Source organism: Leucoraja erinacea, chromosome 8 (genome assembly GCF_028641065.1).
Source record: "Leucoraja erinacea ecotype New England chromosome 8, Leri_hhj_1, whole genome shotgun sequence".
Classification (NCBI taxonomy): Eukaryota; Metazoa; Chordata; class Chondrichthyes; order Rajiformes; family Rajidae; genus Leucoraja; species Leucoraja erinaceus.
The window spans coordinates 57,809,142-57,831,620 of NC_073384.1; positions in this window are offsets into that span (position 1 = coordinate 57,809,142).

A 22,479-nucleotide genomic window follows, 5' to 3' on the forward strand; every position below is an offset into this window, starting at 1 on the left:
TTATGGTGCCCTGAAATGGGGGACTATGTATAAACACTGCTGTTATTTCTATATGAAACCAAAATATATAAAAATGGCCTTTATTAAAATCTGACAATGTGCACTTTAACCACATGTGATTTTTTTCTATTACAAATCTCAAATTGTAGAGTACAGAGACAAATAAATCAATGATGGTCATTGTCCCAAACATTACGGAGGGCACTGTATATTATTATCTGTGTAGGAAGGAAATGCAGATGCTGGTGAAAACTGATGATAGACACAAAATGCTGGAGTAACTCAGTGGGTCAAGCAGCATCCCTTTAGAAAAGGAATAGGTGACGTTTCGGGTCAAGAACCTTCTTCAAACAGGGAGTCAGGGGAAAGGGAAACGAGAGTCATAGAAGGTAAATAGGCCAAATGAATGAAAGATATACAAAAAGTAACGATGATCAAAGAAAGGTGGAGCCAACAATGCTATATTGTTGGCTGCAGGGTAGGTGCTAACGAGTTATACTTACAGTGAAACTCAACTGGATAACAGTATGACATCTAGGCTGTGGGAGGGACGGAAATAAAGGAAATGCAAGGGTTACTTGAAGTTAGGGCTATCAATATTCATATTCAATATTACCTGCATTATAAAGAGTGATCTATCATTTAAGTTTGAAAGAGATTAGTTTATTTATTTTGCAGCTAAGTATTATTAGAATGTTTTTCTTATTTTGCTTATCTATATCATCCCTGGTATCTATGTATACCACCTCTCCAAACAAAGGCAGTAGAAAATACACTGCCCAACATGTGCACTATCTACAGCAATGGTTTCAAGGTCTGCCAGAGGTGAACATTCCTATCTATTTGCCAAGTGCGTGATGTGTTCTTAGTTGAGTTACATGGTCAGATAATCAGTAATCGGGCACCTAATCCCTTTAAAGCTCATTTCATTTGGAACCACAACAAATGTGCTCTCATCCTTTAATATGATTCACTTGAAAGTTCCCTAATCATCTTTAACTGTTACACAAAATAGCATATTTTTTATTTTTTACATTTGTGAAGTTCTGGTGCACCTATAAAATCTAGGATAGTTTTTTTTTGTGTGGAATAATTAGTACTTCAAATGGCTTGGAAGGTTAAGTCTAGTTTTCTCATTTATGACGAGGGAAAAGAGTTTACAGCTACAGTTTAACCAGAGGTCATCATAGACTGACGATTGTCATGTAATCCATGATCACAGCACTTGTCCAAATGTTGTTATTCGAATGGTCAAAACTACCGCAGAGAGCAGGGTGGGTATTATTGTGGCTTCTTATTGATATTTCATCTCTTGACTAAATGACATATTTTCTTTATTACTTCCTTAAGGATTAAAGAAACAATGTTACATTTTTTAAATAGTTACATTAACATCTTTGCCAGTACATTATTTTGCTGCCAACTAAAGTAAATATTCTTCCTCAATGCATCCATTACAGAGCATCAGGGGTGATATCGAGAATTCAGATAAGCATCTGCCCTTGATTATCTGTCTACTCATTTATTTAAAAGTCTTATCTTGACAATTTACAAATCCTTATCACGGAAACAGTGATGATAAAAATCTGTTTTCTGATTTATGAGGGCACTACCTTGGATTTTTATCTCTATTTTGTAAAAATATTCCAAATTTCTTTCATGCTATGATAAAGACAGTGATTTATGTTTCCCTGTAGTGTCAAGGAAACAAACAGACTTTGTTTTAGAAAATGGAGACACAAGAGACTGTAGATTTCTGTGCAGCTCTTCCATCCGAGGCAAAGATTCACGTGCCCCACATCAAATCTCGTCTATTCTCTTCAGTACTCCCGATGTGTACCCGGCAAGACCAAATGCATATTAGGCCACAAAGCACCTACATACTCACCACAATGGCCATCCCAAGCTCCTAGCTGCATGCCATTTTCAATTCCAAATTTCCACACTGACCCCCATGTTTGATGGCTGTTCCTGTGACCAGGCTAAGTCTATCATTTTCTGTAACCTCTTGCATTCCTGTACATTAAAATTGCCATACCATGATGCAACTAACCAGTCAGGTTACTTCCCACAGTGCATCTCTAGAAGTATGTTAGATTATTTGATGAAATACCAAATCTCTTTAAACTTCTAAGAAATTGTAAGTGCTGACACACCTTCTTCATGATTACAACTGTATGCTGTCCCCAGAACAGTTCCTGTAAGGAGTTAACCCCCCAGCAATTTGAAGCTGCTAACTCTCTCCACGGCCGACCCACCAATGAAGGCTTGTACACTCTGGAGTTTAGAAGGATGACAGGGGATCTCATTGAAACATATAAGATTGTTAAAGGCTTGGACACGCTAGAGGCAGGAAACATGTTCCCGATGTTGGGGGAGTCCAGAACCAGGGGCCACAGTTTAAGAATAAGGAGTATGCCATTTAGAACGGAGATGAGGAAACACTTTTTCTCACAGAGAGTGGTGAGTCTGTGGAATTCTCTGCCTCAGAGGGCGATGGAGGTAGGTTCTCTAGATGCTTTCAAGAGAGACCTAGATAGGGCTCTTAAAAATAGCGGAGTCAGGGGATATGGGGAGAAGGCAGGAACGGGGTACTGATTGTGGATGATCAGCCATGATCACATTGAACGGCGGTGCTGGCTCGAAGGGCCAAATGGCCTACTCCTGCACCTAGTGTCTATTGTCTATTTTCACTTTATTTCCATTGCCTTTGCAATTTCAAGCACATGGCAGGATCAAGCCAAATAGCTGATTGCATTTTCACTTAATTTCCATTGCCATTGCAGTTTCAAGCACAGGGCAGGCCAAACAACTCATTTCATTTTCATTAAGGGCTAACAAATCATTTATTCAAGTCCATTGCATACTCACAGTGTTCTGTAGTTTCCCAGCTCAGACAGAGAGTCGTGACCTTTCCCTCGCCATCTTGCAGACAGACTGAGCCACGCCACACTTCTGGGTTTTATAGTCCCTCCCCCCTCACACCCGACGGGACGTGCCTTCATGGCGGTGATTCACAGGAGAGAGAATCTCAAGATTTTTTAAACACTAATAAGTCTTTTATTGTTCATCGATGGGTAAAATCCTTGGGGCCTGCGCAGCGGAGGAGGACTCTGAGTAAGATGGCCTAAAAATCACAGCCATAAGTCTCATCTTGACCACTTCCTGTGGTCAAGATGAGACTTTTAATTATATAGATTTATGGACAGCAGAGAACTAGTTAGTTAATTTGAATTGAAGTAAATAGTAATGGTTGAAACAATATTAAATGTGATGGTGTAGAAATTGGTCATTTCAGAAATTGGGTAGAAATAGTAGTTCTGGTGAATGTGCAGAATGGCATGTCTGCAAGGGATCAAGACAGGTCTTAGCTAGTTTTCATTTTTTTAATTGTTTTCATTAGCTTATATATATAGTCATTAATGAGTTTTGCTTTCTAAATTTGTATTTTATATGCTTATTTTTTTAAATGGCTTAAAAACTATTACATTTAAAAATATCTTTGAATATCAGAAATATTCATAACGTTCATACTAATTAGATGGCTGCCTCGGCTGAGGATTAACTTTCAAGGGTTTTCTCAGCTACTTTTGCAAGTGACAGAATTTAGATACAGAATGTCCTGCTGTCAAGAGTCAAGTTAAGAGTCAAGCAATGAAGGTGGAGTCAACTGCTCTTGTGAGATCCATACTAACTGCATAGAAACTAACTACATACTAATTACTTACTACATAGGGCGGCACGGTGGCACAGCAGTAGAGTTGCTGCCTTACAGCGCTTGCAGCGCCGGAGGCCCGGGTTCGATCCCGACTGCGGGTGCTGTCTGTACGGAGTTTGTACTTTCTCCCCGTGACCACGTAGATTTTCTCCGAGATCTTCAGTTTCCTCCCATACTCCAAAGACGTACAGGTTTGTAGGTTAATTGGCTTTGTGTATGTGTAAATTGTCCCTAGTGTGGGATAATGTGTGGGGATCGCTGGTCGATGCAGACTCGGTGGGCCGAAGATCCACACTGTATCTTTAAACTAAAAATTAAAAACGAATTGATTTTTCCATTGTTCAATGGAGAGTTAATCGCTGACCTTAAAATCTATGCCATAAAAATGAACACCTACCATCTCATTACCAAAAAGTGTTTGAGCTGATCTTGTCTTGCTGTGAGCTTACATTGGTAACTCTGGCAATTGGCAGATTTCAATATTAAGCACTTTGGTGAAGAAAATGATGCATCAAGCATCTGTGCTCATCGATGTTCCTAAAGCCTAAACCAGATATGGCCTCCTCCTACGCGTCTGCCTCCATCGATAACCCCACTCCACCACAAAGTCATCTTTAGGCAGCTTGTTCTGCTCGGCAAGGCTTTCTCTGATTTGCAACCAGCGAAAAGAAAACAAATAATGCCTAACAAGAGGCAGCGCACAATGCAACTGGTAGGTTTGCTGCCTGATATCTATACAGACCCAGGTTTGATTATGTAGGTTCTGTCTATGTGGAATTTGCATGTTCACCCTGTGACCTTGTGACCTTCCCCAATGCTCTGATTTCCTCCCACATCATAAAGACCTGCAGGTTCACAGGCTAGGAGCCAAATGGGCTTTCCTATTTCATAAGGTAATCTGAGTCATGATCAGTGAATAATACACAATCTCCTTAAATATCAGCATTTGAGTATGCAATGGGTGTGGATGTGGAGGTGTGGAAACAAACCTGACTAGAATTGTAAAACGAAGGCACTGATTAGGTTGGCATTTGAAAATGACAGTGCTGTTATCAAATTAACGTTGTGTAAAAATGTATGCAAAACACTCCCTGTTACGCTACTGAGAAGTTAGTCAGACAAGCAAAACCCTTTTCCAAAAATGGTGCCTTTGAACTTCTGTTTGGGAATATATGTGTATTTCTCAGTGAGAATTCCTCAGTACTGTTTTCTATAAGTTTCATTTATTTAATAGTTTCAACTGTATCTGATGTTTCTTTCAGCCTGAAAGCCTTTCATCTGAAGGACAGTAAATTCATTCAATTTAACAAAGACGACGAGCTCATGCAGCAACATGTTATGTATAACATTGTCAGAATACCATGCAAACTGTAATTTTCTTCATTCTTAGCCTCTCCTACACTGCAGTAGATAAACCCGAGTTCAACCGAGACACAACAGTGCGTGTTGTCATGTGGTGGTTATGACCAAGTTATGCCTAGTTCCTAAAGGTGGCTGTTGGGGTTGTTAGAATTGGCACTGTGCCAACTCAAAATCTAGAATCATGAACTATCCATAATGAACCTCCCTTCCCTCCCCCCCCCTTTCTCTTCCCTCTGCCCAGTCTGAATGTGCAACCATTTCTCCCTTCCCCTCTCCCTCCCACTCTCACCTCCCACTCTCCCCACCATACCCCTCCACCCCCGCCACTCCCCCTCTCCCCGTCCACCCACATCCCTCTCTCTGGCTACACATTACCCGCCTTTTCCATTCTTATCTCCTTATCTCACACTTTTTGTCTTTTCATCTCTGGCCTTCGTCCAACCATCTGCCGATCAAAATCCCTCATCACCTGTATCCACCTATCACTCGGCTGGCTTTGTGCCACCTCTATCTCTCTTCCAGCTTTTTTCCCACTACTACAATCCATCAGAGCAAGGCCCCCACAACCGTTACGCCACCTATCCATGTTATCCAGAGATGCTGCCTACGTGCTGAGTTACTCCAGTACTTTGTAGTTTTTTGTGCAAACCAGTATCTGCAGTTTTTTGCGTCTCTATAATGGACCCCTTAATGACCTACGGTATAAGACACAGCACTGTGGCCAGTTTGCAATCTGACTTTCAAAAATAAAAACTGGTCTGACATGTTTCATATATGTCTTAGAGTAATCACAATGAGAATGCCTTGGGGATCTTTTAAGCCATATTTGTTGCTATGCAAAATATATCTAAATTCAACAAAGCCTAACATTAACCGGGAGGAGGTGGCTGATCTAGCACTCTGGTGCCAGGATAACAGCCTCCTCTTGAACATCAAAAAAACGAAGGAGCTGATCATGGACTTCAGGAGGGCACATCATCCGAGGACGTACACTCCATTGAGGATAAATGGGGATCCTGTGGATAGGGTGAACTGTTTTAAATATCTGGGAGTCCACATCTCCGAGGATATGACATGGGCATCACACGCCTCAGCACTCGTGAGTAAGGCAAGGCAGTGCCTTTACCACCTCAGGCAATTGAGGAAATTCAGAGTGTCTCAGAGAATCCTCTAGTGCTTCTACGCAGCGGCGGTGGAAAGCATCTTGTCCGGGAACATTACCATCTGGTTTGAGAATTGCTCTGCCAAGGACAAGAAGGCTCTGCAGAGAGTAGTGCGTTTGGCCGAACGCACTATGGGAACTTCACTCGCCCCCCTGCAGGAACTATACAACAGCGCTCCGTTTCGCTGGCCCGGGGCTGCCGGCAGCCTGAAGTCGCGGTCTGCAGAACTCCAGCTGGTGCGGCGTCTACAGCCCGGGATCCCTCGTGGGGGACCCGGGGGAAGAAGAAGCCATCACTGCCGGCCCGCGGCCAACTTCTACCGCGGGGCCGGCATGGACTTACCATCACCCCTGGAGGGGAGCTTCGACCATCGGCCCTGCGGTCTGCGGTGCTTCTTGCTGCGGCGCGGCGGGAACCTTAAATCTTCGACCGCCGGCCTGCGGCCTACACCAGCCTGAAGCCGCGGTCTCCGGTGGGGAAGAGCCGATCCTGGACTTACCTTGACTTTGACTTTGTCCCTTACCATCTGGACGCCCGCAGCAACGGCTGCGGAGGTGGAGGTCCCGACCACGGGGGAAAATGGAGGAGGTCTGACCAAGCTCTGTGCCTTCCACCACAGTGATGAATGCTGTGGGGGATGTTTGTGTAAAATGTTTATTGTGGTTGTGTGTTCTTTATTACTGTACCGCTGCTGGCAACCCAATTACCACCGACCCTGGTTGTGTGGCAAATAAAATTCTATCTATTTATCTATCTAACAGGAGGTGCAACTCCAGAGCAAATAAAATCATGGGAGACCCCTTCCACTCCTGCAACGGACTGTTCCAGCTGCTACGGTCAGGCAAACGCCTCCGTTGCCATGCGGTGAGAACGGAGAGGTTGAGAAGGAGTTTCTTCCCAGAGGCAATTTGGACTGTAAACGCCTATCTCACCAGGGACTAACTCTACTGAACGTTTTTCCTTCCATTATTTATTATGTAAAAGAATATGTGTGTTATGATTGTGTTTATAATTTGTTTGGTTGTTTTGTTGTTTGTCTTTTGCACAAAAGTCTGCGAGCATTGCCACTTTCATTTCACTGCACATCCCGTATGTGTATGTGACAAATAAACTTGACTTGACTTGTAAGATACTGTACAAATGTCAATAACATATTGAAATAATACTGATGGTAAGTTTAACAAATGTGCAAAAATGAAAGCCTTCTCTATCAACCTATGCTTGAAGAGTGACGCAGAAAAGGGGAAGAGAAAATGAAACACACATACCAGAAGGATTAGCAAAATCTAGTACAAAGTAAATCCTACTGAGCTAATTTAGCTAATTTTAATATTTTCCCCTTTCCAGCCCCTGCAGTATTCGGTTTACAAAGGGATGTAGACCTGGACAACTTAAAGGTAAAAATTCATAATCATAAATTATAGGCAGTGCGATGTTAAGTTTAAAGATTACCAGGGTTAATTTACTGCAGATTATAAATAAAGGGAAGGTCATACCCTCGGCAACCAGCCTATAAGGAAATGTTTTCACAGGGCTGGAAGATAGCCTTGGGCACAGCATATCTTTCCATTACCATTGAGAATAAAATAAGTGACAAATGTCATCAGAACAAATTGATATTACTTATGGCAAATATGTTTTATATTTATTGTTTAGTTACATCGGAATGAAAATTTAGGGTAAAATTCTAACTTGCTGACAGTTGAGAAGCAAATGGCCACCTTGCAACCTTGCAACCTTGCAACAGATTAATGTGGGCTGGAGAATTACCTCCCTTTGGTCCCACTGGACAAACACAAGTCATGGCTGCAAACATTCAAAGCCATGAAACAATGATAAACACGACTGTGTCTATGCTTTGCACCCACCATCGGAATAGTTGTTTCAGCGTTGTTAACTATTGCTTTATTAGGGGATTTATTCAGAGGTTATAAAATTATGCTGACGCAACAGCAATGAATTAAAAACAAGAACCAGTCCCCAGAATATCTGTTCTAATGTACATTGAATGAGGTAACCAGTTTAAAATTCTAATTGCAACTTTGCAAACAGACAGGCTGTCTCCTCACATGACCATGACTCGTTGCCATATGCATCAGCCAAACATAAGACAATGGGTAGGAAGGAACGTCAGATGCTGATTTACATCGAAGATAGACATAAAATGCTGGAGTAACTCAGCAGGACAAACAGCGTCTCTGGATAGAAGGAAGGGGTGGTGTTTAGGGTCGAAACCCTTCTTCAGACAATAGGTTATGTTAACAGGCCTACATCACACCAAAATCTTCAGTTTAAGGTATTTCACATTATTGTGAAAGAAATGCAGGAAGCTTCCAGACCAGACTTATTTGGCACTTGGCACATCATGCCTGGTCATAGGCATATTTGTTTATTTATCAATAATTGAGGTATTGTATACTCAAGAAAGTCAGTACTCACAATACTAACTTTGGGTGTAAGAAGGAACTGCAGATGCTGGTTTATACTGAAGATAGACAATAAAATGCTGGAGTAACTCAGTAGGTCAGGCAGCATCTCCGGAGAAAAAGAATAGATGAGGTTTGGGTCAAACCCTTCTTCAGACTTGTCTGGTTTCTCCGTCCTTATACGTTTTTAGAACACCCATATGTACGGTGTATGAACTTTCATTGTAAATATGGAATCATGCAAAATTACCTGTCAGTACTCAAAATGTTAAAGAATAATAAATAATTATAGTTGTGCAAACTGTAGTTAATCGTTTATTGTTGTCCTTGCGTTTTAAACATATATAAACTTGATGTTCTACTGAGTGGGTCTCCAAGAGAATATCCGTTTCCCTCGACGAATAAAGACTTTTACATCATTCAGCTTCAGACTCTGCGTGACTTGGTTCACAAAGTCACAACAATTTTAATGCTAGAAAATATTTTGGGTGGGCAAATAAAACTTATTGCTTTCAACTATTTTGGTTGATTTATTGACCCCAGCACATGTTTTGACACTAAGATCTAATGTTAGAGCATTCAATGAGTATGTGACAAAAATCAGCTAAGTAGGTTCTTTGAGTAAATGAAGATCTAAGTTGATAAACTCTACATATAATTCTCTCTGGGAAGGCGTAACTAAAAATATATTCAGCAATAACATCTTTCTGATCAACAACCATTACTTCTTTATTCCTCCAAGAACTTTACTCTCTTGTGTTTCTCTTCAATATGGCGGTCCTTCCAGAACAAGGGGTCACAATTTAAGGATAAGGGGGAAATCTTTTAGGGCCGAGATGAGGAAAACATTTTTCACACAGAGAGTGGTGAATCTCTGGAATTCTCTGCCACAGAAGGTAGTTGAGGCCAGTTCATTGGCTATATTTAAGAGGGAGTTAGATGTGGCCCTTGTGGCTAAAGGGATCAGGGGGTATGGAGAGAAGGCAGGTACAGGATACCGAGTTGGATGATAAGCCACGGCATAAGAAATGGCATTTCGTTTGGACCTCAAGGGGTCCAAATGACAATTAAATGTATCTTGTATCTTATCTTGTAAGCCATGATCATATTGAATGGCGATGCAGGCTCGAAGGGCCGAATGGCCTACTACTGCACCTATTTTCTATGTTTCTATGTATCATCTGGGCGTGCACATCTCTGAAGATCTTTCCTGGTCCGAGAACACTAATGCAATTATCAGGAAAGCTCATCAGTGCCTCTACTTCCTGAGAAGATTATGGAGAGTCGGTTTGTCAAGGAAGACTCTCTCTAACTTCTACAGGTGCACAGTAGAGAGCATGCTGACTGGATGCATCGTGGCTTGGTTCGGCAACTTGAGCGCCCTGGAGAGGAAAAGACTACAAAAAGTAGTAAACACTGCCCAGTCCATCATCAGCTCTGACCTTCCTTCCATTGAGGGGATTTATCGCAGTCGCTGCCTCAAAAAGGATGGCAGTATCATCAAAGACCCACACCATCCTGGCCACACACTCATCTCCCTGCTACCTTCAGGTAGAAGGTACAGGAGCCTGAAGACTGCAACAACCAGGTTCAGGAATAGCTACTTCCCCACAGCCATCAGGCTATTAAACCTGGCTCAGACAAAACCCTGATTATTAATAACCATTTTCTGTTATTTGCACTATATCAGCTTATTTATTCATGTGTAGATATTTATATTACGGTATATGGACACACTTATCTGTTTCGTAGTGAATGCCTACTATGTTCTGTGTGCTGAAGCAAAGCAAGAATTTCATTGTTCTATACAGGGATACATGACAATAAACTCACTTGAACTTGAAGTACTTTTAGGGTCCCAAGATTATTAAGATAATATCAGCCTTTACCTCACCATGACCTATTTTGACTTTACCAATGCCGTTAATCTTTTCATGGTACTTGTCCAACAGCCTGTACTGACATTTCTTCCAATAAAACATTATGAAGATTGAAGCAATGTATTTCGCTGCTGCCAGAAAATGCATTCCTTCACTACTGAATGCATTCCCCTCCTTGATGGAGGCTGAACTAAACTCTTTGCAAACTGAAAATCCTATTGGATTCAAGCTGGGCTTCCAAACCCATCATTTGTGCATCACCAGAGACACCAACTTCCACCACCCTGACATTACCTGCCTTCACTCCTAGCTCAATATTTTTGTTATTGAATACATTAGCAACTTCTAACTCAATTATTCCAACCATTTTCTGTCTGGTCCCTCATCTTGTTCTCAGCCTTAATCAGTCCATCCAAAACTCTGTTGCTCATTCTATTATTTACCTATATTCCATTCATCCGTCATCACTGGAATTGCTAACCTAGAATACCCTCTTGGAACAGTCATTACACTTTAGAGATGCAGCGCCGAAGCAGGCTCTTCGGCTCACCAAGTCTGCGCCGACCAGCAATCACCACATACACTAACGCTATCCTACACACAAGGGACAATTTTACAATTTACAGAAGCCAATTAGGCTACAAACCTGTACATCTTTGGAGTGTGTGAGGAAACCGGAGCATCCAGAGAAAACCATGTGGTCACAGGGAAAATGTACAAACTCCGTACAGGCAGCACCCATAGTCAGGATCGAACCAGGTCTTTGGCGCTGTTATGCACCTGTCCCACTTAGGAAACCTGAATGGAAACCTCTGGAGACTTTGTGCCCCACCCAAGGTTTCCGTGCGGTTCCCGGAGGTTGCAGGTGGTTGCAGGTAGTGGAAGCAGGTAGGGAGACTGACAAAAACCTCCGGGAACCGCACAGAAACATTGGGTGGGGCGCAAAGTCTCCAGAGGTTTCGTTTCAGGTTTCCTAAGTGGGACAGAGGCATAAGGCAGCAACTCTACCACTGTACCACCCCAACTAGTAATGTCTCAATGTCTCAAATTTCAAATTCTCACCCTTCTGTTGAAATTCTTCCATGGCTCCAATCCTTTCTATCTCTGTAACCTTCACAGCCCTATAAACTTCTTAGAACTCTACATTCATAACTGCTTGTGCTTATCCAGTCATCATGGCACGGTTACTGGTGGTCTCGCCTTCAGCAGCCTGGTGCTAAACTTGGGAATTTCCTCCCAAAACATCTCTGACTTTGTATCTCTTTCCTTCTATAAGGTACTCCTTAAAACATTTGACCAAAATGTTAGAATATGTCCATAGGTGGCTCTGGCAGAGTTTATTTGATTCCAATTCCATGAAGTGCTCTCAGACATTTTACTACATTGTGGGTATTATAATAAATGTAATTTGTTCTTGATTAACCAGGAGAATATCCTTGTGTGAATGGTAGTATTTGACCTCAGCTTATCTTCCATCTTTCTGTTAACCTTTCTAAAAATGCTCCTCTATTCCACCCTGATTAATGTTATCTAAAATGAAGATACTGGTAGCGAGACTTGTAAATCTAGCCTTAGCTTGAAGTAACATTATCATATTTACAATAAAAGCTTACACTTATAAAACTTCAAGGCCTTTACACAGGTGCTTGATAAATCTAAATTTAATATGGCAATAACTTGGAGTTCATATTATTTTTTTTTAAAACTTAGATGGTGAGAAAGTCTTATGAAGAAATTCATGTCACCATTTGACAATCATTCTTCCAAAGGATTATGCTTTGATGGTTGAAATAATTGAGTCGAACTCATTATTTTACTAATCCTTTCTCATAATTAATATAATTGAACATTTTAAATCCTGCAAATAATCTCAGAATTAGTTGTAATCTGGATACCACATAAAAGTGAAAATAAAATATGTATTTGAATTCTCATTGCACCAATTAAATGTAATCTACCTTTATATTTGGATTACTGTTTTCAAATCCTCTTAAGAGGTTATATTTAATGTTCACTTAATCTGTCTACACATCTGTCCATTTGTTTTGTGGGTTGGAATGATGTTCATCCCCACTATATTTGATTACAAAAATATCTATATCTTCATTCAGATTTACATTGTTTTTGTTTTGTGTTCTATAATTTCTGTTGCACAATTGAACGATTAACTGATTGAAAGATACAGCATAGAAATAGGCCCTTTGGCCCATCAAGTCCACGCCAACCACAATCACCCGTTCGCATTAGTTCTATGTGTAGGAACTGCAGATGCTGGTTTAAACTGAAGACTGACACAAAAAAGCTGGAGCAACTCAGCAGGTCAGGCAGCATCTTTGGTGAGAGGGAATAGGCGATGTTGCGGCTATGTTATCCCACTTTCGGATCCATTCCCTACACACAAGGAGCAATTGAGGGAGGCCAATTAACCTATAAACTCACTTGTCTGAGATGTGGGAGGAAACCTGAGCACTTGGTGGAAATCCATGTGGTCACAGGGAGAATGTAAACATGGAGCTCAAGATTAAACTCAGGTCTCTCTCTGGTGCTGAGGCAGCAGCTCTACCAGCTGGGTCACCGTGTTGCCAGTGTAAAGGGGGCGTTATATTGTAAATTTGAAATAACATGACGTTTTGAATAATGCGTGTGAATATTCCCTCCTTTGGGTGAAGGCAGAGTGAGCAGTAGACATCTTTGTGATGCCCAAATCTGATGCTGACTTAGCATCACAGTGAATTACAGAATGATACTGAAGCTCCCAGCCAAAAAGGATGAAACTGCTCTATTTTTATCTTTTATAAATATAATCTCTAATGTCTTCCCAGCCATTTGGAGAGCTAAAAATAACTTTCATTTCCATGGCTCCTTTATTGTGGGAAAGACGGCCTGCGGTGTTTCATTGGAATATTATGACACAGAAAAATGACCTGAGCTGCACAAGAAAATAAAAGAGCAAATGACCAAAAATCTGGTTCATGAAGCAGTTTTAAATAAAGAGAGAGAGCTTCTGAGAGGGACTTTCAGAGCTTATCATGTTCATAGCTGAAGGCACATCCTCCATTGTGAAATAATTAAATTCAGAGATGTACAACACTTTAGTATGATCTAACTTCTACCAAATATATGAGTTTAATGCAGTAGTGTATCATGAAGATGTTTACCTCTGATGTAGTCGACCTGGTGATAGATGCAAAATGCTGGAGTAACTCAGCGGGACAGGCAGCTTCTCTGGATAGAAGGAATGGGTGACGTTTCGGGTCGAGACCCTTCTTCAGAACTTACTCCAGCATTTTGTATCTATCTTCGGGGTAAACCAGCATCTCCAGTTCCTTCCTACATGTATAATCCTCCAAGTGATTACTCAAGGTTAAAAAACAAATATCATCATCACAGCGTTTGACGTGCACCACCATCTGACAACACTAAAAAAAGCTGAGCTGGCATTTCTCTCATTACTTTAATTACCGAAGAAAACTTAATAACTTCAACAAAGCAGTATTTTTTTTTTTTAAAGCTATAGGGTTTTATATAACCCTAAGTTGTGAGACGAGGAAAATAAAATTATGCCAAAGTGACTTATCTGAATGGCATCCAATCTTTTGAGTAACCATAAAATGAAATAGAGGTGTAAAAATCTTGGAAACAATTAAACAATCCCAATATTCTATTCAATGTAATAATATTAAAAATAGTTGGATATTCAATAAAATAGGTGCAAGATCCACACTGCTAACCTTGATAAATGAAGGCCCATAAAGTGCTGCTGTCTGTGCTGGTAGCACTTTAGTACAAATGAGGTGATGTTGTGTCCCCGATTCATGTAATGGAAAAGTGGCAACAGCTGAAACCTCTTTCGGCCAAAGCAGCAAAGATATGGTGGAGCAGATAATTAAAATTCTATTGATGGCTTAATGGGAAATCTATTTGCATGTTCTTGTTTCCACACGGCAGACCTCTTTGCTTCTTCCTGTGTTTCACCTGAAGAATGGAATTGGCAGGAGCTAGATATGAGAAGCCTTGAGTTCAAAGGAGAGGCGAGATAGGCTAGGGCTTATTTTCACTGGAGTGCAGGAGGCTTTGGGATGATCTTAAAGAGGTATATTATATAATCAGAGCCGAAGATAAGATAGATGGTAACAGTCTTTTTCTGATGTAGGGAAGTCTAAAACTAGAGGCACATAAATCTAAGGAAATGGGGAAAGATTTAAAAGGGGGTTGGTGGGCTACCTATTCACACAGAGAGCGGTGGGTATATGGAACGAGCTGCCAGAGGAAGCTGTAGATGAAGCTGCATTAAAGGAGCTTTGTGAACAGTTGTTGTAATTGAATAATGGGCCAATAAGTGTTTTTAATTTTGAGCACCTTCAGTCAATAAAGCTATTGGACATTGGCTCTATGCCTCTTAACAATAAATTTATCGCACTTTGTATTACACATTATTAGCACTTGTGCATAGATTATTGTTTGACACAGCAAAAAAAAATCAGTTGTTTGTACCATTATTTCATGTTAGAATAACCACAGTTACATGAATCAAAGCAATGATTCTGCATTTTTAGGGGTAAATGATGACTGCTTTTAGTGGTATTGATTAAACAAGACTAAGAGACTGGACACAATTCTGCGGTAATTTTGTTATCCAAATGTATCACTAGAAAAGCCAGATTGAAACATAGAAAAATAGGTGCAAGAGTAGGCTATTAAGACCTTCGAGCCAGCACCTCCATTCAATATGATCATGGCTGATCATCTAAAATCATGCCCCATTCCTGTATTTTCCCCATATCCCTTGATTCCTTTAGCCCTAAGAGCTATATCTAACTCTCTTGAAAACATGCAGTGAATTGGCCTCCATTGCCTTCTGTGGCAGAAAATTCCACAGATTCACAACTCTCTGAGTGAAGAAGATTTTTCTCATCTCAGTCCTAAATGGCCTACCCCTTATTCTTAATTGGCAGGGTATTGAAGTTAATCTCTCCCTAAAAAAAAACAAATCATGGGAGCACACACACTGTTACAATACCAGAATTCTCATCCCTCAAAGGCTAAAGATTGAGCACTTTGTAAAATATAAAATTTGAAAATCACTATAAAGATATAATTTTTGAATTGTCGTATTTCCTATTCTGAGGCCCAAGTTAAATATTAAATTTACACTGTGAATCCCAGTATCAGATCTGATTGGAATGGGTCCCATTCAGGGTAAGTATTGTGGGTTACAATGGGGAAAGGGTGGGAAGCACTACATAAATCTGCTGCAGGAATCAAAAGCACACAGCAGTGCAAAACACTCTACATCACAAAAGAAAATCTGTTCTGCAGCGCATCAAAGGCCCATTTCTCATCAGTCTGTCCAACCAACAGATGCGTAGAGAGGTGCTGTTAATGAAATGATGTGAGTGCCTCTATAGAATATGAGAATATGAGATTGCTTTATAGTGGCAAGCAACACAACCTTCCTCTGAAAGTCTGAAGAAGGGTTTCGGCCCGAAACATTACCTATTTCCTTCGCTCCGTAGATGCTGCTGCACCCGCTGAGTTTCTCCAGCATTTTTGTGTACCTTCGATTTTACAGCATCTGCAGTTCCTTCTTGAACACTTCCTCTGAAAGATGTTCAGCAGCAAAAGGTGAGTTAGTGGCTTGGAATACTGATTCTATTTCTTGCATGATTTTAGGACATTCAGGAAATCAATATATCGGGGTATTCAATATGAATAGAGTCTTCAGATAAAGAATCAGCCACAATTTCATTAAATGTTGGAGTAGGGGCCATACAGCCCGCAAATATTTTTTTTCTAAAGTCTTTGTGATCACATAGTGCAGGAAAAATAAGGATCTTTCAATTGCAGAATGGATTGATTGAAACAAATCTGACTCCTAAAGTGACCTCTATGTTGCACTGGAGTACCAGAGTGCTCCTTAAATCCCCAGGCTTTGCTCAGAAAGCATTCCAACATCCATACCTTGCAATGCATTCACATTTCAAACATGGGGAGTAAGCACTCTGTGCATGTATATACCCAGTCATAAATGCATATTAAAGCAAGCTGTGTTTAAAAATGTGCACAAAATGGTGATCAGCGTGAATTAATTTGCACTGATACCACAAAAGCAACACACTCCTTGGAAATAAGTGTCAAATGGGTGTGGAGGGATGAGCTTTTGGAGATTTTAAATGCACAAATTATGAAGAGGAGCAAATCAGGTAATAAAACCTTGCAAAAAATGAAAGAAAACAAAACATGAAAATCCATTATTGAAAGGATGGGATGGAAAGCAAAGGAAATGATTACACAAGGTATATTGAAAGTTCATTGAAGCAGAGAAAATAGGTGCAGGAGTAGGCCATTCGGCCCTTCAAACCAGCACTGCCATTCAATATGATCATGGCTAATCATCCAAAATCAGTACCCCGTTCCTGCTCTCTCCCCATATCCTTTGATTCCTTTAGCCTTAAGAGCTATATCTAACTCTCTATTGAAAACGTCCAGTGAATTGGCCTTCACTGACTTTTGTGACATTATGTGAAAATGTCTTCCTCATCTCAGTCCTAAATGGCCTATCCCTTATTCTTAAACTGCTTCTGGACTCCCCCAACATTGGGAACATTTTTCCTGCTTCTAGCCTGTCCAACCCCTTACGAATGTTATATGTTTCTATAAGATACCCTCTCATCCTTCTAAATTCCAGTGAATATAAGCACAGTCGATCCATTCTTTCATCATATGTCAGTCCTGCCATCCTGGGAATTAACCTGGTGAACCTACGCTTCATTCCCTCAATAGCAAGTATGGCCGTCCTCAAATTAGGAGACCAAAACTGCACACAATACTCCAGGTGCGGTCTCACCAAGGCCCTGTACAACTGCACTAGGACCTCCCTGCTCCTATACTCAAATCCTCTAGCTATGTAGGCCAACATGCCATTTGCTTTCTTCACTGCCTGCTGTACCTGCACACTTACTTTCAGTGACTGATGTACAAGCACACCCAGCTCTAGTTGCACCTCCCCTTTTCCTAATCTGACACCATTCAGATAATAATCTGCCTTCTTGTTTCTGCCACCAAAGTGGATAACCTCACATTTATCCACATTATACTGCATCTGCCCACTCACCAACCTGTCCAAGTCACCCTGCAGCCTCATAGCATCCTCCTTGCAGCTCACACTGCCACCCAGCTTTGTGTCATCCACAAACTTGGAGATGATACATTTAATTCCTCCGTCTAAATCGTTAATATATATTCTAAATATATACAGTATATATGTTCACTTACTTTGAAGCAATATCAAAACAGTGTAAAAAATATATAAGAAAATGATATCAAATTTGGAAGGTTCGGCATTATATATAGTTTAAGCCTCATTTCCCAGGAAATAGCAAAGAATGATCAGTTATTCAATGGGGACATTCATGATTATGAGAGTCATTGAGTGTAGGAAAGAACTGCAGATGCTGGTTTAAATCGAAGGTAGACACAAAATGCTGGAATAACTCAGTGGGACAGGCAACATCTCATGATACCTCAGGACAGATGCTGCCTGTCCCGCTGAGTTACTCCAATATTTTGTGTCTACCATGAGAGTCATTGAGTTATACAACACAGAAACAAACCCTTTGGTTCACTATATTAATGCCAACCATCAAGTACTCAGCTATACTTATCACATTTACCAGTACTCGGTCCATAGCCTTCCATGCATTGGTGATTCCAGTGCCCGTCCAGTTGTATCCTAAATGCTGCCTCCAGCACCTTTTCAGACAGTGCCTTTCAGATTCCAACCATTTGTGGGTGATTTATTTTGTCCTCAGATTCCCTCCAAACCTCTTACTGTTCATCACAAACCTGTGCCCTCTGGTTTTAACCATCTTTGTTGTGGAAGCCAATTGATTCAAACTGAAGTCAATTAACCTGCAAACCCTGTACGTCTTTGGAGTGTGGGAGGAAACTGGAGCACCCGGGGAAAACCCACACGGTCGCAGGGAGAATGTACAAACTCCGTACAGATATTACCCATAGTTGGTATCTGGCACTGTTAGACATCAACTCTACCGCTGCGCTACTGTGCTGCTCCTGGTTTAATGCCGATATGCCTGCTCCTATGTCTTATGGTCACAATACCCATTATCCATACCCCTCATCATTTTGTGTAAGAAAGAACTGCAGATGCTGGTTTAAATCGAAGGTAGACACAAAATGCTGGAGTAACTCAGCGGGTGAGGCAGCATCTCTGGAGAGAAGGAATGGGAGACGGGATCCCACTACTGGCCACATCTTCCCATCTCCACCCCTTTCTGCTTTTCGCAGAGACCGTTCCCTCTGAAACTCCCTGGTCAACTCGTCCCTTCCCACCCAAACCACCCCCTCCCCAGGTACTTTCCCCTGCAACTGGAGGAGATGCAACACCTGTCCCTTTACCTCCCCCCTCGACTGCATCCAAGGACCCAAACAGTCTATCCAGGTGAGGCAGAGGTTCACTTGCACCTCCCCCAACCTCATCTACTGTATCCACTGTTCCCCCAGATGTCAACGTCTCTACATCGGCGAGACCAAGCGCAGGCTCGGCGATCGCTTCACTGAACACCTCCGCTCAGTCCATCTTAACCTACCAGATCTCCCAGTGGCTCAACACTTCAACTCCCCCTCCCATTCCCAATCTGACCTTTCTGTCCTGGGCCTCCTCCATTGTCAGAGTGAGGCCCAGTGCAAATTGGAGGAACAGCACCTCATATTTCACTTGGGTAGCTTACACCCCAGCGGTATGAACATTGACTTCTCTAACTTCAGATAGCCATTGCTTTCTCTCTCCATCCCCTTCCCCTTCCCAGTTCTCCCACTAGTCTTACTGTCTCCACCCACATTCTATCTTTGTCCCGCCCCCTCCCGACATCAGTCTGAAGAAGGGTCTCGACCCAAAACGTCACCCATTCCTTCATCATTTTGTTGCCCCTATTTCCTCCACTCCTAGGAAAATAAACCCAATCTATCCAGTCTCTCCTCATACATGAAATGTACCATCCCAGGCAAAACCCTGGGGCATCTCCTCTGCAGTGCATTCATATCATTCTTATAATATGGTGACAGATCTTCACACAATACCCCAGCTGTGCCAAAACCAAAGTTTTATAACTTTGTCACATGACCTCCATGCTCTTATGTTCTATTCCCTAGCTAATGAAGACAAACATCCTGTAGAACTTGTTTTTCTGTACTTTAGAGATCTAAAGGCGTACACCATGGTCCATTTACTCAGTACTTCCTAAGGCTGCGCCATTCATGGTATATGTACAACCTTTATTAGATCTCCCAAAATGCATCGACTCGCACGTGTCAGAATAAGACTCCATCTGTCATTGCTGTGTCCAACATGACAGCAGTTCAATATCATTATGAAATCTCCTCACTATCACAACAAAGAGTTTGGTCAAAGGTACACAAAAATGCTGGAGAAACTCAGCGGGTGCAGCAGCATCTATGGAGCAAAGGGAATAGGTGACGTTTCGGGCTGAAACCCTTCTTCACCTGACATGAAAGGAGCTTTTTGCTATTGCACAAAGTCACTTTGAAAGTGTCTGTGCTTGATGGCACCTTTATATGGAGGAAAGGCCGAGGACTATTAAAGCGTTTAACAAGTATTTATGAGTACTGATGATTACACAAATGTCCATTTCAGCTCCATGATACATTTATATCGTTATCAGGCAACTGTTGTTACATTTGATCATTTGTTTCTCCTTGGGGAGATCTCTTTCTCATTTGCAGTTTCCGTGATGAGGCTTCTTCATAAAGCAAAGCTGTGCAGCGTACAATCACAACTTTGAAAATGTTTGAGGCATCCAGATACAACTTCAACATGCCATGAGGTCTCAGTAGTTATCTTGGCACATTAACACACCTACTTACACGTTCTAGCTCAGCCGCAGGCTTGGGAAAATCTTTGGAGGACAGCCATAAGACACCCAGAAAATTATTTTTCAGTGTACGGGCTTACAATGAAGGCTTCAGAGTGATTGGTAGGGAAGTAACAATCCAATATCATGCTACAAGCCTTGGCTTTGCTCCACACAGAAGGTAATTATCTTCACTGCTCTAATTTGCTCGATTTAGATGAGTGAATTAAATGTAACATATCCAAGTTTGTAGTTGACACAAGTGGGGTGGCAGTGTGAGCTGCAAGGAGCATGCCATGAGGCTGCAGGCTGACTTGGGCAGGTTGGGTGAGTGGGCAGATGCATGGCAGATGCAGTATAATGTGGATAAATGTGACGTTATCCACTTTGGTGGCAAGAAATTCAGTTCAGACCGAAATGTCTAAATGACAATAAAGGATACTTTGACTTTTGAGAACAAGAAGGCAGATTATTATCTGAATGGTGTTAGATTAGGAAAAGGGGAGGTGCAATGAGTTATTGTACATCAGTCACTGAAAGGAAGCATCCAGTACAGCAATCAATGAAGAAAGCTAGTGGCATGTTGGCCTTCATTGTGAGAGGATTTAGGTTTAGGAGCAAGGAGGTCCCACTGTAGTTGGTGAGACCACACCTGGAGTATTGTGTGCAGTTTTGTTCTCCTAATTCTTGCTATTGAGGGAGTGCAGCGTAGGTTCGCCAGGTTAATTCCCGGGATGGCAGGACTGACATATGATGAAAGAATGGGTCGACTGTGCATATATTCACTGGAATTTAGAAGGATGAGAGGCTATCTTATAGAAACATAAAATTCTTAATGGATTGGACAGGCTAGATGCAGAAAAATTGTTCCCAATGTTGGGGAGCCCAGAAGCAGGGGTCACAGTTTAAGAATAAGGGATAGGCCATTTAGGACTGAGATGAGGAAACACATTTTCACCCAGAGAGTTGTGAATCTGTGGAATTCTCTGCCACAGAAGGCAGTGGAGGCCAATTCAATGGATGTTTTCAAGAGAGAGTTGTTTAGCCCTTGGGGCTAAAGGAATCAAGGGATATGGGGAGAAAGACGGAACGAGGTATTGATTTTGGATGATCAGCCATGACCATATTGAAGGACGGTGCTGGCTCGAAGGGCCGAATGGCCTACTCCTATATCTATTTTCTATGTTTCTATGTTTCTAGTTTCTATGTTTCTGCTGACAGACATCTTAATTTGAATGAATTATACAACGTGTAAGTACCTCCGGTAATCCCACTTTGCGCTATGTATATTACCCTGGCAAATTGCTGCCAGTTGGTCATGGAGAAACTAATACATTTGTTTGCTCTGACGAGCAATGTAGCAGTGAATAAGAATATCACAGATAATAATGGCACATGGAGAATGCTTGGACTGCAGAATGTGGGAATAAGTGGACAGTGAGGCAATTGTGGATAAACACGTTGCAAATGTCTCTGTCATGAATCATGCCAGCTCAGAGTTAATCAGCTGGAAAGAGATTAGCGCAAGCTTCGTCATACAGGGTTAGAAATAGCAGGACTATCTACAACAGAACAATTAGAACACATTCATATAGAACAGGTTCTTCGGCCCAACTCGTTCACGCCAACCAAGATGCTAATATAGTTAGCCGCAATTGTTTGCTGTGTCTGGCCCGTGTCAATCCAAACCTTTCCTATCTATGTACCTAACCATTGGCCGAGTGTTGTTAAAATGTCATCATTGTATCTGCCTCTCCCACTTCCTCTGGCTGCTCAATCCATATATGCACCGTGCCCTGTGTGAGAAAACTGCCCTCAGTCAGATCCTTTTTAAATCTTTTCCCTCTCACCTTAAATCTATGCCCAAGATAGATACAAAATGCTGGAGTAACTCAGCGGGCCAGGCAGCATCTCTTGAGAGAAGTATGGGTAACGTTTCAGGTCGAGACCCTTCTTCAGACTGATGTCAGGGGAGAGGGAGATCTTCGGTTTAAACCAGCCAGCATCCGCAGTTCCTTCCGACACATTAAATCTATGCCC